This window comes from Cyanistes caeruleus, chromosome 10 (assembly GCF_971803275.1).
Source record: "Cyanistes caeruleus chromosome 10, bCyaCae1.hap1.1, whole genome shotgun sequence".
NCBI classification, from domain to species: Eukaryota; Metazoa; Chordata; class Aves; order Passeriformes; family Paridae; genus Cyanistes; species Cyanistes caeruleus.
Window position 1 is genome coordinate 23,922,073 of NC_141710.1, and position 23,145 is coordinate 23,945,217.

At 44.2% G+C, this 23,145-nt stretch overlaps 1 protein-coding gene and 1 pseudogene across 8 annotated transcripts in view; one reads left to right on the forward strand and one right to left on the reverse strand.

Annotated features, from left to right (window-relative positions):
- Window positions 1-2,762: 2,762 nt before the first annotated feature.
- On the reverse strand, window positions 2,763-7,701 carry LOC111933586 (lysosomal amino acid transporter 1 homolog; annotated as a pseudogene).
- Window positions 7,702-10,368: 2,667 nt separating this feature from the next.
- Window positions 10,369-23,145, forward strand: part of VEPH1 (ventricular zone expressed PH domain containing 1) — a 61,602-nt gene continuing 48,825 nt past the window's right edge. Inside the window, exons 1-3 of one of the 8 annotated variants that reach the window (XM_086843367.1) lie at window positions 10,382-10,611; window positions 20,262-20,316; window positions 21,116-21,184. The gene's annotated coding sequence lies outside the window, so the exon portion shown is untranslated. Of the gene's footprint in view, window positions 10,612-12,971; window positions 13,011-17,557; window positions 17,944-20,261; window positions 20,317-21,115; window positions 21,185-23,145 lie in introns of those variants that run through there. The other 7 variants (XM_086843364.1, XM_086843363.1, XM_086843365.1 and 4 more) reach the window with 7 other exon arrangements.

Here is a 23,145-nt window from a genome sequence, read left to right on the forward strand (position 1 = left end):
AGTGAGTTCCAGGGTGAATTTTCCAACAGCCACTGCAGCAAATTTTGTTCTGTGAAATTAAACAATGTACTGGCAATTTAAAAATCTGAGATGAATTTAAAAACTGAGTTTAAAAACTGGAGGCAACCCCAAGGATTTACAGGAGTGCAGAAAAGTTGAATGTCTGGCTGGGAAACTCTCCTGGCTCAGTGCTCAGGACAGGCTTCTATTTTCAGCCCGGTAATTAAATTTCAGAGCCTGATGTTTTGTGGGGGGATAGAAAAGATTCCAAAGGTGCAGGAGGAGGCTGTGTCCAGCAGCTTGGCTCTTGCTGAATAAACTCTGCCTATCCAGCCACAGGCTGTTTAATGAAAAGGAGAACATGTGGAGGAGCTGAACACAATTCCCTGACAATAGGGTGATGTCAAAGCAAAAAAAAAAAAATAAATAAATAAGGAAAAGATCTCGGTGAAGGTTTTTTTTTTTCTGAAGGAAACACAAAGCAGAGTTGTTTGGGTTTGGAGGGAGCAGGGGAGGAAGGATACAGGGGAGGAAATAAGAGGAAAGGATGAAGTTTTCCAGAAAAACTTGCACTAGATTTTGGCACTTTGTGGTGCTGCTCCAAGACCAAGGGCTGGATTGATTTAGGACTTTAAAGCACGTAGGGCTGCAGCCCTGGGTACAAGGGAAACATCATATAAATATATAGATATTTATATATTATATAAATAGCCATGCACAGAGCATAAAGCTCTACTAAAATCCAAAGCTGGGTTTAGCATTGCTGAGAAGCTCCAGAATATCTCGAGGAATCCCAACATCTCCTGCTGCAAAGTGGGAGAAAACTTTGACTGGAAAAGGAAGCTCTGTCCAATTTATAATTCAAATGTGGGTGATGGAGCTCCTCTCAAAGTGAACAGCTCATGCTGTACAGACAATTGGACACTCCCATTAATGATGGGAATTTCTTGTGCATCCAAACCCCTTTTAGTGCAGCCAGCAAAGCTTTGGGGTGAGGGTGGTGTTATCCTGCTAAAGCTCCAGCCCTGAGCAGAGCCCATTTGTTTCCAGGATCAGTCGGTGGCAGATGGAAGCACAGGAATAGTGCAGCAGACACAGAGTGAGTGCACTCTTAATCCTGCCTTGGACCTTGAGAAATGAGGGTTTATTTTCCACCTAATGAAACTCTGGACACCATCAGCAATAAAGTCGACCGGAATTAGGCAATTTCTCCTCAAAACAGACTGTTACACAAATACCAATGATGAAACACCTCCCTCTTAGAAATTAGGGCTTTTGGGGTTAATTCCTGTTTTCCAAGGTGAGCCTGCCCTTTGGTTTCTGGACTAAAGTGATGGGTAAATTTGTCAGATTTTTATTTTCTTGCTTGGCAAGAAGCAGCAGTGAAGCTCTTCTGAAAAGCTGTGCCTTCCTTACCTTCAGGGCTCTCCGAGCAGGAGGTCTGCTTTTGTTTTCTCTTGATTACAAATACTTCATCCATTCCCAACCAACACTTTATACTTGACCAGATTCCTGTAAGCTCCTCAACCTGATTTGGAAGCATCTGTTTCCAATACAATTTGAACTGGAGGACTATTAAAAAGATTGGATTCAGACCCCAATCAAGCCAGAACCCAGGAATTGATGTCATGTGCAGGCTGGCACTGCAGTCCCAGGGCAGGGAATGGAGCAGAGGAGCTTTGGGGGCAATAAAAATTTGATTTTCAGAGCCTATCATAGAAAAGCATCGACAAATCTGTGCAGAATGTACTGTGAGGGTTGTCAAAATCAAGTTCTGGGGGTTTTGGGGTAAATAAATACTGCCTGGTTTATGTTTCCAGCTGGGGGCTGGAGCAGGAGAAATTCAGGAATAACCCCCTGAATCCCACAATTCGCTCACAGAATGCACTGTCCCGTAAAAGAGAAAATCAGAATTTGTTTCAGGATGGGCCAGGAGCCGCAGGTCAGTGTCCCCACCTCAGTGAGGGATTGTGTTCCATGGTGCAGGAGGTTTTACCCAGCTCACTATCCAGGGCTTGGGAATGAGGCAGGAATTCCAGGGCCCATCTGGTCACTCCTCTGATTGCAGGGCCTGCTGAAATTCCTTTAATCAGAAAGACAACACCGACTGGAATCAGAACTTCTGGGAATCAGAACTCCTGGAAGAGTTCCAGGTAAATCTGGTGAAGAACTTGCTTTTGATCTGGAATGGATTAACACAAAATGATTGGAATCCCTCCTTGTCCCATCCTGGTTTATGGCTCCACTTCAGGGAGTTAAGCACCAAAATGTTTTCACACACAAACCTATAATTCTTCTTACAGAAAAAAAAAAAAAAATCAGAAAATCTTCTTTTTGTACTCTTTTAAGTGTAAATCCAAGCTCTGGTAACAGGACAGGTGATTGTACAGCACAGTCCCAATCCATTCCTGTCCACCAGGTGTTTAAAGCCAAGGTACAAAAGTTTCTCCAAAGATCTTGCTTTTCATTTCTTGGGCACAAAATGCCAATGCTCCACCTGGCAAGAGCACAGCTAACAATAACTACTACAGTGGGTAAGAATATATTAATATAAAAACTCCCCAGCATGATGGGGACAACTTTTAGTGTCCACTTATCATCTCCAAGTTATAAATTAACCTGTTCAAAGTAGCTTTAATATTGGTATTTTCTATAAATTTGCTATCCTTGTAAGAATTATCATTATAGAATGGGTACAAATTATTGTTCAGGAAGATTTTATTAGCAGGTTAATAAAAAAGTGATTTAAAAAAAAAATCCACTTCATTTCTGATCTATTTATTAACAAGCCTACCCTGAATCTTTAACTGTAACAGGAAGATGATACAAAAATGTCAAGGAACAAAACTCCAAAGCTCCCAATGAGCCAAGGAAGGCACTGAACAAAGCAGAGCACCCAGGAGGATTCAGGTTTTGGCATCTTTAGAACAAGGCTCAGTCCACAGGTGCAGTTTCCCATCATGGCCAAGGCAAAGGGCAGGTAAAAGGTTCCTTCTGTGCATCCTCTCTGGAACAAAACACAAATTTTATACACAAATTATTAAAATAGCAGTTTTAGAAATACAAAGAAATGTTAAAATGGACCCCACAGTAGCCAGTTAGAGATAATTTGGGTATAACCCATTCAGAGACTTTCAGTCATTCTTGTCCATCTCTTCCTGGGGCTCTGAATTGCTGAGTTTCAGCACAAGTCACTGAAAATTCAGGAACTGTTACAGTGCATAAATTTCTGATTAATGCCATTTTTGTGGCAGTGCAAACAGCAGGATTATCTGCTCCCCAATGGTAAATGGTTTTTAAGGAATCTTTTGCTGTAACAGTCAATTTAGCAGATGTTTTTGAAAATACTGTGGCATTCCAGGTAGAGAGGGAATATCAACAGGCTTGGAAATGAATGAATCATTTCTATAATCAATTAAAATACCTGTGTATAATTGACAAAGTAAAATCTTCTGGTGTTTTGATGTGTTTGTTGGGTATTTTTGAATATAATGATAGTGAAAAGGCTGTGGAGAAAGGTAATGGCACCTTGGTGAAAAGGTGATAAGATTTAAAACTAATCTCCCTCTAATTCTGACTTTTACTCCCATGATGGAATAGTTTGAGGAAAGAAAAGGGGGGATGCCACTTGCTCATGACAACAATCATACAAAACAGATTTCTGCTGATAAATCCAGCTACAAATATTCCCCCTGCCAATCAATCCTTGTCCAGCAATCAAAGACCAGCATTTTCCTAAAATTCTCATCATCCTTCTCTGAATGGGAAAAATATCCCATTTTTTTCAGTCACAAAAATGAAGTTTAGAAGGTTTGAGCTGAGGAGGGCTCGGTGTGAGGGACGATCCAACACTGGAAGGAACAGAAAATCAAATAAACAAGTGCCAAAAAGCCACTCACGTTTTTATGGAGCTGGGGGAATCTGCTGCCCAGGACACACAGCCACAAATGAAACCTGGCATTTCAATCAGATCAGGAGAGCTCTGGAAAAGAAAAGCACATGGATTTTGGCAAGAACGCTCTGAGGCATTTCAGAGGATTAAACTGAGGGACCACAGGCTGAGTTTGTGGACAGAACTCCTTTCAGGCAGCGCAGTGCTGCTCTTCAGATGACCAGAGAGGGCTGGGAAGGGTTTAATCTTCATCTCACAACAATGCAGATCAAAACTGGGGCCAGGCTTTGGGATATGACACTGATATCACTCCAGTCCTCCTGCTGAAAAAGCACGGGCACAATAACTCAAACCAAAACTAAAAACTGTAGCTCGAGCCACGAAAAAAATAAAAAATAAAAAATAATGAATCATCTTGTCTGGAGAAAGCAAAATACTCATTTTTCACAGTTTAAGAGTTGCTGGTTTTCTCACTCTGGCTGTGTTTTGAAAATAAGCTGCCTCCCTGCTGGGCTGTGCTGCTGGATTACAATTATTTCCCTGGCATTAGCAGGAAGGCCACCAAACTGCTGGAATGGGCTGTGAACTTTCCTGCTGCACCCACAGCAGCAGCTACAATGGTGATTTTCCACTTTTATTGATTTTATTTTATTTTTTTTTTGTGGTCTCCACGTGGATGTTTACAGCATTTCCCACAGGCAGAGACACAACATTTATGTTCTGTTTGTTCAGAGCAGCGAATCCTCAGGGCCCAAAGGACACAGCAAGCTGCTGAAAGAAGAAATTTTATAACTTCTTTATTTTGGGGATGAGTGGGAAAAACATCCACATACGTGATTGCTAAATCCTTGTTAAAAATCCACCAGGATTTTTTAAAGGAGGAAAACTTTTTTCAACACACATCTGGCTGGGATTTTGTTGATTTTTTTTTTTTTTTTTAAATGGGAACAGGTAAGAATTGACATTATTCCTTGGGATTGCTGGATTGTGCTGCTGGTTCCTGAGGAGCAGATGACAGAGGGCAGTGACACTCAGAGCTCCACACCCCACAATCCAGGCTGTGCCCAAATTCCTCAGGCTGGGACTGCCTGGAATGACACACAAACAAATTAGCTGAAAAATAACATCTGCTGTTGATTTGAGGTCACTTTGTGTTTGCAGTACAAATATGCAAATGTAAAGGTAGAATTTCATGTCTCTTTTTCTTGGCAGCAGTGGAAGTTCCACCTCTTTTTTCTGGGCTCTGTGCCCACCCCTGCTCTCTGCTGCAGTGCTGAGGGTGGCAGTGCAGGAACTGCTGAGGAACTCCTTGGTGGACATTGCTCCTGACAGGAAATTCATTCTCACCTTCTCTCTTCTATTACAATTATATATGATGTCTAATTCATTATTAAATAACAGCTAATAAACAAACCTGATGAATAGAATAGAATGTAACTTTCTTTCCACACATCTTGGGGATAAACTGTAAAATCGAGGATATTTGGAACGTGAATGACAAAAATCTCACTGAGATATTGATGCTTGGATCATTTTGGAGCAGGCAGGGGCAGTTCTGTGCTGCAAAGCCTGGGTTTGTTTCCAGAGGAGGCAGCAGGAAGGAAATCCCTCAGCATTGCCCTATCTCCAGGTTTATTATTATCATTTCCATACTGAATCTGCTTCACCCACATTTAGTCTGTGGGGAGGCATCTGGTTTACTTCAGCTTTTTGTTACCTCTGCTCTACCATGGATTTTCTTTCCTATTTTTTTTTTTTTAAATTGATGAGTTAATGGGTTTGATTTGATACAATGTGAAGAGAGCAGTCTTCCATTTCAGACAAAACAGTAGTCCTTGGGCAGGCTGAACATTCCAGCCACTGCCAAGGTTTGCTCAAGCACAACTCCAGTAATTTCATTTCCCTGGAATATGTTTTTTTTTAAATACATATATTGAAACAGAACACATGAAGATGTCAACATATTTTATGCTATAAGCAAATAAAGCCCACTTTCAATCAACGGGGAGGAAACCAACTGAACCCCACAAAGAAATGAGGCTTGGTTTCAACTCCCACATATTTCCACAAAAACCATGGAATCAGTTAAAATATGGAACCAGATCCCAAATGCCTATTGCATTTTTTATGTCTATATCAACTGAAAGTACTCCATAGAAAATATTCACAGATGTGTGTGGGTCAGAAATGAGAAGGAAGGGAAAACTGGAGGCTACAGGTCTCAGAACTCCAGGATTTGTACACTCTATTTTTGGATCCCTCTGAAATAAAAATGTATTTAGAGGCAGGAAAATCTCTCAATAAAGACTGTGCTACATCACGGAGAACATTTTATTGTTGTAAAAACTTACATTTTGTTACCTTCTGACTCCTGAACATACAGTAAACAAATTGTGAAATCATAATTAGGTCCTTGCTCACATAATAAGCAGCAGTGACAATCTGAAAGAAATGAAACGTTTGCTTCTTCAGTAGGCAAATAATTTGAAATACCTCAACTGCACAGAAGTATTGCTTCACAGTCATAATGTGAATGACAAACACCAAATCACTGCCAGAAATAAACACCAGTGTAAATATTTGGGCAATTATGACTTGGTTTATAGATGGCAGAAGAGAGAGAACCCCCTGTTAAACACAGAAGGGCTGAGAATGGCCAGAGAGTTCACAGCTCCACTTAAACTCCTAAACTGGAGAGCTGAGATTCAGACTGACAGTGAGGATAAGGGAGCAATCCCAAAGCTGAGCCCACTGGACATACCTTGCTGAATTCCATGCTCACAAACATGACAGTTTTAATGTAAAGCTCTGCAATTAATATTTCAGCTCCCATTTCTGCAGTTCGACGGCTGAGCAAGCGTGGTTTTATTTCACTTGATTCCCAACGCCCTTTTACCAGGCCTGTAAATTATATCCCGTTTATGGGGACAGACTTTGAAATCAATCCCTTTTTTTTCCAGGTGTTTTTAGCTGCTGAGATCACTGTCCCTTTTCCCTTGTCATCTCCTACCTGCATGTCTGAAACCTGAACGCAGTGGCCCAGTGGTTCAGTGCGAGTGCCAACTCCAGGGCTGCTCCTGAGCTTTTCCCAACCCAAACTGAACTGGCAGGACAGGATTGGTGGGGAAGCATGGATTGAAATAAACCTTGAGCCAGCTTGAGCTGCAAGTGCACACACAACTCGGGGTGGAGAAGATAAGAGAGGAGAGGTGATTTATTCTCATTTGCTCTAAGTGGCAGAGATTAGTGTCAAGTCAGTACAACAGCACAGTACATCAAGCTCATTTGTCAACCACCAAATATTTTTGCAAACATGAACAACATGCTTCTCTGGCATATTATTCTATCTGTATTATGCAGATAGAGGAACATATCCAAGATAAAATTAAAAAAAAAAAAGAAAAAAAGAGGAAAAGGCAGCTTTTGCAAAAGGCTTCAGGCAAGATTACTCATGTTTGAATTTGAGAACTGCTTAAGACTTTCAACTTAGGGGAGTGCAGCAGGCAGCGAGCAGACAATGGAAGTGTGCCCTGTGACAAGGCTCCAGCACTCCCACACATCCCTGGCACACTCTTCCAGGAGCTGCCAAGTGCAGGGGGCTGCATTCCTGCCCAATCTGCTGGGAGGTGCTGGGAGCAGCTGAGGAGCCATCACTCCTGCACGGAGATCCAATCCCACGAGTGGAATTCTGCCTCCGTTCCCACCCCGTGCAAATCCCCAAATCCAGTTAGGGATGCTGAGCATCCTCTGTGCAAAGCCCTGCACATCCAGACGGATGCACAGCTCCCACAGGAACCTGCCAAATTCCAGGGAATAAACACAGCCACTGTGAACCAGGCATTACCCACACAGTGCTCGCTCCTGTTCGCTGCTTGCAGACACAAGCTGGACTTCCAAGAAAGAAAAATACTTTGTGGATCCAATATGTAACACTCCAAATTTATCACTGCAGAAGCTCATGGTGGATGAGGGGGTCAGTGACACTGAGGGGTCAGAAATCTGCTGCAGGATGAGCTAAAGCAGGGAATTTATTGGAATTTAAGACCAGATCTCTGATTTTTCATGTTCACTGTGATGCTAATAAAGACACAGTATTTTCCTTACCCAGATTCTTAATATGCTGCTCACTCTTAAAAATATATATATTTGTATAAAATATTTATCTATATGTTGGTTCCATGCAATTAATCTGGAGATTATGCTATGAACAAGAAGTTATGATTCATATTCCAGGTGAGTTTTAAAGTCACCAAAATCCATCCAGCCTAACCAGTGACTCAACACAGTGTCAAACAGTTTGTGTTATTTAACACTCCACAGGAAACACGGGAAGCATAAAGAACTTGCAGAAGGCAAATGTAGGGTGATCCTGCCCCCAAAATTCCCTAAATTATGCCACCATTATGCACCAAATTATTCAAATATTGAAAAAGTTTCAAGATTTGTTTTCACAGAGCATCATTCTCTGTAAAATTAGGACTCTTTTTGCTCATTGGCCAGAAACTCCTTTTTCTTTCCATGAGACTTCAGGGTTTTGTGGCTTTAAATGCTGGAACAAGTTTCCAGCAGGAATTGGCTGCCTCTCCAGAGAACTGTCATCATTGGACCTAAACCAATTAAACAATAAAAATACAACATACATTTATAGACTGAGAAATCACCTGAGCCTGGAGGATATATTCAGTTTATTCTGCTTATACTGGGAAAGTTATTAGACTTCATAGCTGTCTTTGAAAAAAGCTTTTAAAGTTAAAAAAAATGTTGCAGGTAGTATTTCAAGTATTTTTTTATACCATTCTGGCACTGTGCAGCTGAGCAGACCCACTAAAACAGGACATGGTATTTAAATTTGATTTTTGGGGGTTTTATTATTCAATATATAGGCAGCAGAATATTTGTGTTGCCAGTCTCTGAGACTATAATTTTAGTATTAAAAAAAAAAAATGCTATTTTTCTTAAATCTCTGGCAAAATGTCCTGTCCCAGGAAGAGCAAACCCAGGAACTCCACATGAAAAGAGGATAAGGAGACTGCCAGACCATTTCTTTGCTTCCTGTAGTATTGAAGTTGTCAGTGATGAGAAAAGCATGAGAATGCTTTGTGTTGGAAGGGATCTTAAAAATCATCCAGTTCCAACCCTCAAATTATAAAATGACATTAAAGTGGTTTATGTTCCTATAACAATTCTTTGCTTGTAACCTCATATTCTTTCTTAGATTGCTGCTCAAATAGTGGTTACTTCCATATGGAAAAGTTCCAGTGAAGGTGTGACCTTGGACCCTTGGCATCATCCCTTTCTGCAGAGGTCCAGCTACAAACAACACTGTTACGGTCCAAGGTATTTAGGAATAAGGAATCAATAACCTGAGCCTCTTGTTTGGACTTTTTCTCATTTTAATATCTTACTCTGGGGTGAGTAAACAAATTGAGAATGGTTTCGAAGTGAAATCCACGTGTTTAGGAGCAGCTCAGACAAGGAAGCTTTTCCCTGGGATTTGGGAGATGTGCCACAGTCTCCGGATGCCAAATAACCAGCACGGCGAGTGATGTGTGAGGATGTCAGCTGTGTGTTTGGCTGCAGTACAAGGTGTTTAAACCGCAGATTAGAACAGCTCAAGCCCCAAAAAGGGGTTCAGTTTTACAGCGTTCACCAGTTAATTCCTGCTGGGGAAGGAAAAGGTGGAGCCGCGCTGTGGAGTAACCAGGGATTCTGCAAGAATGTCCCGGTATTAACCTGGTCACCGGGTTTTGGTTTAAACTGTTGACTGAAAGCATTTTAGACACTCCTGGTTGTGAATTCTGCTTGGCCAGATTTCACCTGGAAACCAAGGTCAGTTCCCAGAGAACAGTCCCAGTTTATCTTAACCTGGGATAGAGGAAGGTGTCCCTGCCCATGGCAGGGCTGGGATGGGATGAGCTTTACGATCCCTTCCAACCCAAACCAGTCCGGCTTCTTTGATTCTGTGACTTTGGATTTTATGGTTTTATTAAAACGGTAAACCAAACACCAGATGAGAAGGAAGTGCCTTTCTGGAGAGCCCAGCATCCCATCCCGGGGAGCCGCATCCCTGCGGGAGCGGGGTCCCGGGGCTGCCGTTCCCCTTTTCCCTGCGGAGCCGGGGATCGCCCGCGGGTCCACGGGGGAGCCACGGGAACGGGAGAAGCAGGACAGGGGAATAACAACCGGGAACGGCGTCCGGAGCGGCCCCGGGAGCGGGGGACACGGAGCCGAGCGGGGCCGGCACGGATCCGCAGGGCTGCGGCTGCTGCTCCGGCAGCCGGCGGGCTCGCCTCGAGAGAGAGGAGCACCGGGAAAAGCGGGATAGCTGGGATAACCGGGATGCCCGGGATAGCTGGGATGCCCGGGATAGACGGGGTGCCCGGGATAGCCGGTATGACCGGAGCACCGCCATCCCCTCAGCCCCGGCCCGGCCCTGCCCTTCCCGCCCGCCGCCATCGCCTCAGAGCGCGGGCCCGGGGCGCCCCCTGCGGGCGGGCGGCGCTGAGGCCTCAGCCCGCCTGAGGGCCGGGAGCCGCCGGAGCCGGGCCGGCCCGGGCCCTCCGGCCCCAACACCCCGCGAGGCTGGGATTTAATCCCTGAATCCCAGCCTGGGGAAGGCTGGAAGTGCCCACAGCCGACCATCTGCTCCCGGGCCCAGATGTGCCCTCCAGGGCTGGGCAGAGGGGCAGGTTCAGCCTCTGACCTGCGGGAACAGCATGGTGAGACCTTCCCAGTGCAGCACCAGCACTCACCTGCTTGCTTAAACACATTTTAATCTGATCAGTAAAGACAGATTTATTACAAAGAATACAAAGAATTCTAATTACCAATCCTAGGATCTTTCTAGGGATCTTTGTCCCTTTAGAAACATAGAATGGTTTGGGTTGGCAGGACCTTAAAGCTCATCCCATCCCACCCCTGCCATGGGCAGAGACAGCTTCCAGTGTCCCAGGTAGATCCAAGCTCCATCCAGCCTGGCCTTTGGACACTTGCAGGGATCCAGGGGCAGCCACAGCTGCTCTGGGTACCCTGTGCCACGGCCTGCCACCCTCCCAGGGAAGGATTTTTCCCTAATATCCCATCTAACCCTGCCCAGCTTCCTCTCAAGGCCATTCCCTCTTGTCCCATCGCTCCAGGCCCTTGTGAAAAGTGCCCCTCCAGCCTCTTTTCAAGCCCCCTTTAGGTCCTGGAAAGCTGAACATGAATATTTCAGAATATTTTGATCAGGAAGAGTGTTGTATAATTTACTGAATTTTTAATACAATTTTACTTCTTACTCTCATACAGGCTCATGTCAGTGGTTGCTGCAGCCTAGCTAATTAACACAGGGCTGGGGGAATGATTAAAGGCAGGCTCTGGGTATCTGCATTGTTCTAGTTTAATCGCTGCTCAGGCAGTGATTCAGTGTTGGGTTTGGCAGTTGAGCTGCATTTGTCTGGCACGGTGAAATTCCCTGTTATGTCCATGACACTCTTGTGTTGGGGATGGGAAAAAGCAGGAGGATTTGTAACAGCTCTGGTGGCAGGATTGTGGAAGGAATAAGTTTCGTTATGTGGGGAAGACCGGGAGTGGAAGGTGTCCCCTCCATCCCAAGCATTCCAGGATTCTGTGGTTGTAGGAGGGGAGCTCCAAGATGGACCCTTCATGCAAAGACATTGTCCAACCGTCCTGAACCCATCCCTGTTTCCTTTGGATCTGTTCTGTAGCCTTGTCACAGGTCCTCCTTCTCACCTTGTCTCCTTTTGTTCCTGAAGATTTAAAAACTCGTGATAATCATAGTTAATTGAAGGAGCAAAAAAGCAATCTGTATGTGGGAAAATGGTGCAAAGATACCTCTAAAACCATTACAGAGACCAAAAAAAGTTTTCAGAAACAGAGATTGAGATTCCTGGCTTTATCCAGGCCTGTTGCTGTCCCTGTTCCTGAATAAACACATCTTTGATGTCACGAGCTGCATTTCATGACACTCCCTTAAAAAAGAAGTGACTAAAGAAAGGATAATGTAGAAGACAGCCAATTACTCCATAAATGTGAACGACATTAAAAGTGGTGTGTAACATTATATATTTATGGCTACAGTTTTGTTCTGCTGTCAGATAACAAAATGAATAATGCATCAGTCCAAGAACTTGTCATTAAGTGAATTTCTTTGTTGCCTTGCTATTAAAATATAAAAATCCTTGGTGTGTGTATATGTGTGACAGTAACCACTTCTGGGAGCAAAATACAGGGTGGGTGAAGGCACTGTTAGAGTGGCAAATTGAAGTAGCTTTTACCATTTTACAGGTGAAATCGTGTTAGGGATTTGAAGACATTTGGGAAGGTTTTTTTACTGTGGATGAGAGGTGATAAATGCATTTCACTTCTAAAAAGCAAACTTCTCAGTACAAGAAGGAGGGAGGCACTGAATCCAGGGGAGACCCATGGAAATGGTTCAAAATCCAGCTGGAGGTGGCCCTGACCACCCTGCTGGGGCTGGACTTGATGGTCACTAGAGGCAATTTCCAGTCTCAACCCCACTCTAAGAGATGGGACACTGAATAATTAAGAAGATGAGACTGTTACTCAGATGGTTAAGTTAGAATCTGCTGAGCTGAGATCTGGAACCTCCTAAAAACATCCCTGAAGTTCATGGTCTCCATCCCCAGTTCCCATGAGTTTCAATCTCTTTTCCATGTTGTCTTCCTTTAATCCTTGTCCTCCCGAGGAGAGGGGAGAGCATCTATTTACAGCCTGACAAGGGAGACCAAAGGGCCAATCTAACTTCTGATTAGGAGAAAATTGCCTTCATGGTTAAAATCAGTTAAACTGGATATGGAATTTCAGGCCCCAGCTGAAATCCTCATCCTGTCCAGTGAGTCCTGCTCAGGATAAAAAAAGGAAACCCTAATTCAGTTAGATGAGGGTGAAACTGTTTTGGTGTTGAGCCTCCCAGGCTCCTCCATGTAGATGCACGTGATGAGTTTGCACCTCTCAAAAGTAAGATTAAACTTATCTGAAATACCATTTATCTCAGAATGCATTAATCTGATTTATTTTTTTTCTATTTTCTCCTATTTCTCCCTAATGTAATTGACAGCAAAATTGAATCAGTTTCCTACCAAGTTGGACTTGAAAGGTGAACACTGAATTTTCTATTACTTGGTTTTAATGCAATGTGTACACCTCGCGATTTGATAAATTCAGACCTGCTGGGGGAAAGCCAGGAACCACATTTTGGACACAAAAGATCAGATCTTGTTTTATTTGGCAGGAACTATTGGTTTAAATTTTGAAGTTATGAGAGGAAGATGGTTTCTCTGCAAAATGTGTTGAAAATTCAGGGAGTTGCTTTCTGGAGCAGGAGGTTCAGAGGTTAAGGGAGGATGTTGGAGGGAAAACAGAACAGATACAGTGATATCACCCAAAAAAGCCCAAAACAACCTCCCCACAAACAAACCCAAACCAACAAAACCCCCAAAACACAGAGAAACTGAGGAAATGAAAACTTATTGTGAGGATTGTTTGGGAACAGGACAAGACAACATGAGCAGAGTGAGAAAGAGATGAAAATAAAGAGACATTTCCTTCAAAAGGAAGAGTTTGAGAGAGCAAAGAATCATTAATTCAGACACTGGAACAAACCAGTGATGTGGTGTCCTCTGCTCCTAATGGAAAAATCTCTGGCTAATGAGTAATTTCCTAATTGTAGAGTGTTGAAAAGCTTTGCTTAGGGAAGCAACATCAGGACAAACACCAGGTGAGCCTGGACCTGGCAGCTCTTGCCTCAACAGGTTTGGTAAACTCGAGGATTTTCCAATCCAACATTCTACAGTTTCATGCTTATTTATACAAAGAATTCTACAAATCTAGCAAACAAAACCTTGCCTGCCAAGCCACTTTCACATCACTGCTGGTGTTAATTAATTTAAATATCGTTTCTTGTGAGGTGCTGCCTCTCTTCTCTTTTCCCCTGCCTGGTTTCCCTCAGCTCCCGAGCGTGTGCTGCTGCTTAGTTCTGCTGTAGTGAAATGAGGTTCTGCTGGGAGCCTGTTCCCCTTCCAAAGCCCTGTGCTCCTCTGGGGTGCAGCATTAATGACAGAAAGCTTTTTCAGCAGGTGTTTTAGGGTTTTTAGGGCCTTTCTGAGGCATTTCTCCTTAGCCAGAAGGAGAAGCTCACGAGCAAGGTGTGAGCACTTTGTAGAGCAGGTACTGCTTCTCTCCCGTGTAACTCAGCACAAATCCCCGTGTTCATTTTCACTGCTATGGATTAGCTGGTTTCATTAGCAGCATCAGAAGCTGGGTGATTAATATTAATAATCCCTGTTAGCCTATAGACTTAATTAGGGTGAGAAACAGCTGGATGCCGAGCTCCAGACGCGGTGTGTGCCCTGATGGCTGAGCTCTTAACTCGGGCAGCTGGGAGCGGCAGATCCTCTCGCTTACCCATCAGTACCGCTCCTCCTTTCTGCTTCCAGGACCCTTTTAAAGGCTGCTGCCTCCTCCCCAGGCTCTGGCAGCGTGCTTGGAGCAGTCCCTGTCGTCGGGCAGGTTTGTTTCTGTGTGGAGTAGCGGCTTTTGCTCTCCTGGGTGAGTTTTCCTCACTGCTGCTCTCAGGGATGGAGCATGAGGCTTCCTTGGGCTGTCAGCAGCAGCTTCCTTCATTTGTCCTGGCTCTCCTTAAAAGAACTTGAGCAAACCGAATGCAGCTTTTAACCCCTCGGGGTATTGCAAAGTGGGGAAAACAGGAGTGTCAGGAGTGCAGAGCTGTTTTAAAGGGCTCCTTAACTTGCAGAGCTGCAGCTCCAGTGGCACCGACCCAGCGCTCCATGTTGGGTTGGGTTCAGGTCTGAAAGCCCCGCAGTTTTACAGCTCAATTAGCACAGTTCATCAATTACACAGCTCAATTAAGGAAACCCTGTCCGTGGAAAGCAAAGCCAGTGGGAGGAGATGCCTGAAGTAAGAAAATATGCGTTCCGTGGGGAAATGATGCAGGTGATTCATGAAAATGTTACCTGAGATGTGAAACGTGAATGTGTGGGGATGTAAAAACAAGGCTGGGTGTGTTTGAGTTTGTCCAAAGGGAGGCTGAGGTGACTTTTTTTATTGCTTGTGAGTATTTTGGAGACCTCACATAAAGAAATGAGTATGCAGAGTTTCCCTATTCGTGATAAACTTTATCAGCAGGACAGTGCAGCAGATGTTGGGTGGGTGATGAGCAAATGAGCCTTTGGAGCAGGGCAGCTGTTCATGAGCTCTGAGCATTGCACAGGGCAATGCCCACTGCAAACCCAAACAGCAGAACCAGGGCTCGGCAGGGTTCGGCTCCTCCAGGACCTGGCTCAGAATCCCAGAGTTTTATTCAGGGAAAAGCCCTTTGAATGTCAGCAGGGGCTGTGACACGGTAACTGGAGAATTAGCAAGACTTGGTACGGAAACAAGGGGAATTTTACATGGTTCTCGAGGTGTTTGTGTCCTGGCTGATCCCATCACAGGCAGGGGAATGTTTCCTGCTTTTAAGAATATGAGTGGATTAGGAGAACATTCATGTCCTGCTTGGCCAGCCTTGGAGTGCACATATTTAAAGGCCATTAGTAAGTGGTGCCCTATCCTGGATCTGTCCCCTACCAAGGCCACCCCAGCACAGAGCAGGATTTGAAACTTTATTTATCCCATCCCAGGCTTCAGCCTCAAACCCAGACAATTATTAGCCAAACTGAAACCCATGGGAGGTGTGATCTGTGAGTCCTGCACGGTTCTCCTCGGTTTTCCATGGCTGATTCCTGGCATGCAACAGGATTTTGGCTCTGGGACAGGCTGCAAGGACATAAACCTGATTTTGCCACTAGCCTTTTACTATAGGATGGGAGTGTGTTCTTATGAATACCCAAAATTAAAGTGACTCTAGCCTGACTGTGAAATTAATAGAGCTATCAGCCCCCCCCTCTGTCATTATACAACAATTGTTAATTATTTACAAGCAAACTTCTGCAAGAACAGTGTTGTAGCTGTTGGCATTGTCGTTATTAAAATTAAAACACTTTGTCTGGGTGGAAGATAACATGAGTCATTTTGGTGAAATGTAATGAATATGGAATATTCTGTTGCTTTTCCCCAATTAGTCGGAGGGAGAACAATAGCCTGTCTCTTCCCTAACAAGATGTTTGTTTTTAAAAATCTAACAAAATAAATATTTCCAGGGCTTTGCTGAAAAAGGGCGTCATTCATTGTAGCTGTTGTAATATAAATTAAAACAAATTTATTTTTTTCCAGGATGGGGAAATAACCTATTTTCATAAGGTAAATTCTCTTTTTTCAGCTGGTGAGAGATGTGTGTGAACTTTTTTGCTTTATTACCACAATATCTTAGTTTGTCTTATTATTACAGCAAAGACTTTAAAGCTCATCCTGTTCCACCCCCTGCCATGAGCACCTTCCACTGTCCCAGGTTGCTCCCAGCCCAGTCTAGCCTGGCGAATCCACAGTCTCTGGGTGATTTTGGTTGCTATTAGAAGTCAAAATTAGGTTCATGGTGAGCAAAGGAAGCTCTGAATTCCTGCTGTACAATGAATAAAATCGTTATCAGATGCAGAAATAAAATCCAACCCCCAGTCTGGGCTCTCCTAGTCAGACCACCCTGCCCTGTGAAATTTATTATATTAAAATCTCTTGTTTAGAATTTCAGAGTGAGAACATTTCTGCCCTGCCATCATCTCACAAGGTTTTTTTACAGTCCCATAGAAGTGGGAGAGAAGCCAGCTGTGTTCCTGTCCTTCCTGAGCTAAAAGGGAGATGTAAGAAACACACAATTGGATTTCCCTTGAAGAACAACAACAACAACTTTAACATGGTTAAAAGAATGTGTTCACCCCCCATTAATTTTGTATTTGATTGCCCAGGCTGTGGTGCAATGAACAGGAGCAAAAAAGCCATTAGGAGGAATTGCCATCAAAACTGAGGACCTGTGTGACTGCATGTGTGTTCTAGGGAGCAGATTTTTTTTTAAAAAACTATAATTTATAAACTCTCTCATTAGTAGAGAAGCCCTAACAAGAGTTGTACAAATGTTTCTCCTCATTATCTTTGAGCAAACAGGCTTTCCTTTCTCCCAGCAGCTGCCCAAGGGTGCTTGACCTTACACTTGGCTGTTCCCAGTTGGTTCCTTTGATATTTCTTTGGCTGCTATTAGAAAAATGTCCTTGCTGGGACACTCCCAGTGGGGGTTTGCCCCTGTGCTCTCCCAGGAGAGGAGGACACAGCCAGGCTCGGTTCCACGGGGTCGGTTTTAGTTAAGCTTGGCTTGGTGGGAACCCAGAATTCATTTGTCAGAGGGAAGTTAAGGGGGAAAGGATGGACGTGCTTGATGGGGAAGGATCAGGTGTGTGTGGAATGCCTCTGGAATGCTTTGGAGATGATTTCTGTTACAGCTGCCAAGCTCTGGAGGTGCTCAGGTAGGTCCTGGGCACGGGTCCCACCTGGGCAGGTGCCTTGGGAAGGGCTGGCTGAGGTTCAGGAGCTGCTGAGATGCCACAAGTGTCAGCTGAAAGACTGCGTTTCCTCAGTGTCCTGCTCTGCCCTGACTTTTCCTTTGGATCCAGTTCCTCCAGAGGCACTGGCAGGTTCCAGCCTTCCAGAAGAGGCCCCACAAGTAATATTAACTTCTGCAATTTCCTTGTTACTCTTAAGCAGGTTATTAATTAACTGAATGTAACCACTGGCTGTTGATAAATCCTTTTAACGAATTCAAATTCCGTATCGAGCTGGGAGCACTTTCACTCGAGCTGCTGCCCGAGTTAAGCTGGGTGAGGAATTATTCCTGATGTGTTTTCCAGCACCGGGGTTGGGGCAGAGGGAGAGAAGATATTTGTTTGCTTGATTCCACATGACAACTCCAGGGTAACTGAATAGCCTGTACGGTCGGGTTGACAGGGCTGAGCAGCCTCGCTCGCATACCAGAGCCAGGGGGATGGAAGGGGCACTGGCAGCTGGGATGGAGCCCATCCCAATTTCTCTAAAGAGCCTCAATTTGCCATCAATTATTCATGTTTCTTCCGAGGTCTCGCTTCTGAGAGGTATGAATAACTTAAATATGTGTTCATGTAACAGTTTGAATAATGAATAAATTAGTGGGAGGAGGGGAGTTGAGGAGCAGGGCTGAGTGTTAAATAATGGAGGAGGATTTGGAGGGAATGTGGTCGTTAACAGCGTGGCTGTGCCTGGCTTTCTCTGACTGCAGGAGCCGTGGGTATGAGATGTAGGAATGTATTACAGTGATGCCTGTGAGAGGTGCAGTGAGCTGGCTGGAGGTGCCAGGGAAGGGAAAAGCAGTGTTTGTGCGTGGGACGTGAACCTGCAGCACCCCTGGATCCTCCTGGGGCTCAGCTGTCTCCTTCCCCTCCCTGTGCTTGGGGAAACTTTGTCCCTGGGCTCCAGCCTTGCTTTGGGGGAACCCTGGCACAGCAGGGAGCTGCTGGTCCCATTAAATCACCAGCTGGAGAGACCCTGGGGTGGATTGCCAGGTACCTGGGAGGAACTTCAGGACATTCAGTGCTTGTCTGGTGACTGCTGCTTCAGGAGACTTTGAGGTTCAGTGATTTTTTGCATTTATTTACTGCTATAGTCCAATTTTCCCTGGCAGAGTGGCATTTTTCATCATAGGGTTCCTGTATTCTGACCCTCATGCTCTGCCCCATTTCCTCCTTCACTCTCTCTGGACAGAAATATCCATTATTCCCTTTGTAAAATTTTAAACCAAATTCTTTTTCTGTAACATCACTGCAGTCTTGGAAATAACTCACAGACCCAAAAGCTCATTAAGCAGCCCTTGAAAATGAGCAGCTTTTGACAGCATCATTGTGACAGTGATGGAATTGGTGTTCCTTATGAAGCCATTGATTCCATTTTAGCACTGTGTTGTTTAGTTTAGCCTAATATTTTAATATCACAGAGACATTTAAACATGGAATTCCTACAAATCTGCCTTGCTGATGTTAAAAATGCTGAGTCTTATGAAGTGTTATATAAAGCATCAGTGTGTGCTGAACCAGCTGCCAAATACAGTTTCTTCTGGATTGACAATCAGAGAAAACTGTCTTGACAGCACCCAGATAATCAAATAATTTATTTATATTAAAAAATTGATCAAGTTGTCTGTTTGCAGCAGTAGAAGTTCCTAAGTACATTCTTACCCCTCTGCAGCAGTGCCTTTGCACAGGCTGTGCAGCCAAAATTGCCTCAGTTCAGGCAGATTCTGCCCCATAAAGCTGCTGATTAAACCAGTTCATCACAGGGAAAAATATTCACACATCTGGAAGGAGCCTGAACTGCCTTCCAGCCCTGGAATTCTGGTGGGAGAGATCTCTTAAAAGGCTCTGTAATTCCTGATTGTCCTGCAGTGGAGGGACAATGTGTCCATAGGGACTCAGGTTCCTCGTGTCCAAGAGCTGGATGCTGAGAGCCACTCAACTCCCAGCACTCCAGTGAGGTGTTTCATTATAAAAACTAGTTTTAACCCCTCAAATTAATTCTAGGGGTTAAAATTAATAATTAGACTTCATAATTTATCATTTCATCGTCTGGTTCAGCTCAGCATCCATGGGATTTCATGGGATGTGAAGTGTGGAAACATATCCTGACAGAAAAAAAAGAGAGAGGCTCATAGGAAACAATGGTTGTCTTGTGGGAAGATTTTAAATATATGCAGCTGATCCCATGGGAACTGCTGTAGTCTATTCACCCTGTGTGAAAATGATGCTCTCTCAATATAATCTTTAATCCTTTTCTTTCACTGAAAAATGTGAGAACTTTATTTCCAAGTTTTGAAAGAATGCTTAAGCATAAAAGTAAAGTAAATTTTGATTAGTGCAAGACAGAGGGGAAAGGTTCTCTGAAATATCTTGTAATATTCTGTTCATAAGTTGCATATGTGGATGTTCTTGGGAAATGTATCCAGGCTTTTTTTTTTTTTTTCCCTGGGTCAGTGCAAGGGGGGAAAGGAAGTATCCAGCAGCAATATTGGCAATATTACAAACTTCTGTAACTCTTTGAGACAGAAATTCCACAAAATTTTTTTCTTGTAAGATGGGAACAAAGAATTTCAACAGAATGGAATTCTACCTGAAATTTGGTTTTTTTTCTTTGAAGATTAGAATAATCTTCCTGCTATTCATGGAAAAGGAAACTAAAAATAAATATGCATTTGTTGTAAATGTTTATCTGCAGAGCATGGAAATCCAAACCTGCTGTGTTTGGCCTTTAAGGGTCCTGAGGATTAAACCCTGTTTGGTGCAAACCACTCATTCCTGGAGGAGTCCTGAGGGGGATTTTACAGTCTGGAAAGGCAAAGAATCACTAACACTATTTTCCTTCTGTTTCCCCCTTTTCATCCAAGGCATCCAAAGCACTCTGTGTGATCCATGAGCTGAGCATGGCAACACGGCTGCGAGGTAAGGAAAGGGACTTTTGGTTTCCTTTTTAAGGTTACTCCGAGCTCTGGGCTCTGTTGTGCCCAAGATGACCATGATAAAACAGCTCCCAGTCCTTTAACATGAGTCTCTCCAGTGCCAGGGAATTCCCAGATCACTTTCCTCTCCCATGGAATTTACTGGACACTTTAAGTTATATTTTTGAGCCAGATGCTCATTCTGTACCTTCTAGGTTTTTGAAGATTTCAGAAAATGAGTGTGGCTTTGTGCTGGGCAAAGAGCTTTGGCACCTGTGGTGGCTCAGCCCTCCTGTGGGGAATAAGAAATTCCCTGTGGGATTTGTGCTGCAGCATTTGGAGAGAGCCATGGTGTGGTGCCCATGGAAAACTGGGATCCCAGAGGAGAGGGACTCTGGTAATTAACTGGATTTCCTTGGGAACCCTCCCTGGGCTGAGTTGGGAGCATCCCTGTCCTCCAGCAAGGGAGAAACCAGAAAATCCTCTAAAGGATTTACATAAACTCCTGAGCTCCCTAAAATTCCTTAACCAGAGTGAAGGCTTTCCTGGTGGATGTTGTGTAGCACAGAACTAGATAAAAAATGTCATAGCACGATTGTTTGAAGTTTGTGTTTCTGTTTTCAGTGGGATAGCACCTAGAAAATCAAGCAACTGGATTTACTTTTCAAGTCTTTTGGAAGTTAAGGAAATTATTTTCTTGTAGAATTCCCTTCACTGTAAATATATATTAAAAAAATTGTCTTCTGCCTTCCTCTTTGGTTTAAAAGAGATTTTTTTCCTGTCCTTCTAATGTCATTCTGCAGAAGCTGAGCTCCTGATAAAACTGCAAGTCTCAGCCTTTCAGCTCAAGTTCAATTGCCTTTTGGATGCCTGTAGGTCCAACTGCCCTTTTACATGGAATTTTTATTGTTAATCTTCTATTATTGGGGGAATTATTTTGCAAACAGACCAATTGAGTAGCTTCAAGCTCTGAAACCTGTCAGGCTGGCTTTTATTCTGATTGCTTCTGATAAGGAGCTTTGGTAAGAATGCTGTGCCTGCAGCAAGTGGAGAGACTCCCCTTGGAGGGGAGCAGCTTCAAGGTCCCAGGGAAAGGGTGGCTCTTTCAGCTTGCCATGAAAAGGGAAAGGAGGTGTTGAAAATCAGATCAAACCTTGGAATCAATGTGGGACTGCACCAGAACCGCTGCAAGTGGTTTGTGTTGTAAACTGAGGGGTTTTTCCTGCATAACAATGAAGTTTGTTCCAAGTGCTGGAGTTCCTGCTTTGTTCCCCACCTTCTGGCTTTGGAAAGGTGCAAATTCCTGCTGTGAATCCCCTCTGATGCAGTGCCAGGGGGATCTGGGCAGGATGGACCAACTTTGGCCAAATCCTTTGCCTTTTCCACTCCTTCTGTGCATGGGACACAAATACAGCAAGTGAGAAAACTGATGGCTGGTGTGGAGCCAAGCTGATGTAGGTTCAAGGTGATGAGACACCTCAGGAACTACACCCTGCAGCGATTTTATTGCCCAGCTTGACCCTTTAAAAAAAGAAAATTTAAAAATGGCATTTTATAAGACACATAATTTGTTTTCCCTCTTGCTCAGTGCCTGCTGCCTATTAATAGCAAATCCTGTAGTAAGCGAGGAAATACTTAAGGAACAATTCTCTTTAATGCTGGTGCAAGGAAAGTATTTCCAGCACAGTTACACAATGTAAGCATTAAGAGGATTTGCTATAATTCCATTTCCAAGAGCTCACAATAAATAAATAAATGCTTTTCTGCATTATCCTGGGTATTGTCTATAAAAACTCACATCAAATTCTCTGTTCAGGTAGAGCTCAGGACCTCTGAGAAGCTCCTGTGCAGGAGCACACCCAGGGGAGGATCACTTGCAGAAGGCCAGTGATATTCCCAAGGATCAGGGAATATCCTGAGCTGGAAGGGAGCTGGGAGGATGATGAAGCTCAGCCTCTGCAGAAGGGGCTGCTGTGTTTCAGAAAGGGAGGGCTCAGCAGACCTTCCCTCCTGGAGCACTTTTCTGCCTGATGTGGGCACATTTTGTTGTGCTGCTCCTGAGGCTCGTGTTAAAAGCCAAAGCAAACCTCAGACCCTCTTTTGTGCTCGTGTAAAGGCTGCAGAACCACAGCATTTATTCCTTTGGCCAGGAAATCTCCTCTCCAGCGAGGCTGCTCACTTGTTCTCTTTCTTTCAAGCAGTGTGAGCTTACTGAGGGCTGTTTCCCCTCCTTCCCAGGGAAGGATAGCTTTCCACTAACACAGAGAGTTCTGTTTCCTCTATTAAAAACAACTGCCCTCAAGTGGAGCAGGCTTTGTGTTTTGCCCTGGAAACAGAGCAGCTCATTCAGAGATAAGGCCTCCCTGCATTTGGGTTCTTGCAGTCACCTGACAGAGCCATGGGTAACTTTTAGGCTGCTTTATTCTGCATTCCTGGGATGCCTTCCCCGTGGTACCACAATTTCCAGCTGCAGGATCCCTGCCTGTTCTGCTGGCCCTGGATGCTGCCCCGGGGAAGAGGAGGAAAGGGGCAGCTTTGTCCCCAGAGCACCTGGCCCCATCCCTAAGGATGGCCTGGGGGGATCCCGAGCAGGTAAAAAAATCTGTCTGGGGCTTTCTGAACTTTTGTTTTTAGTCTTGGGGATGGCTGAGTGTGAGTAGGGTGAGAGAATCTGAGTTCCCACCACCCCTGTGGTTCAGGTGGGCGATTTGTGCCTCGGGATTTGCGATCTCAGCTCCTTTCTGCTTCTGCCTGATGGAATTTGGAGTGTTGATAGAGTCAAGGAAATTAAAACAGGGCCATTAACAAGTGTAATGTGCTGCCTATTACAATG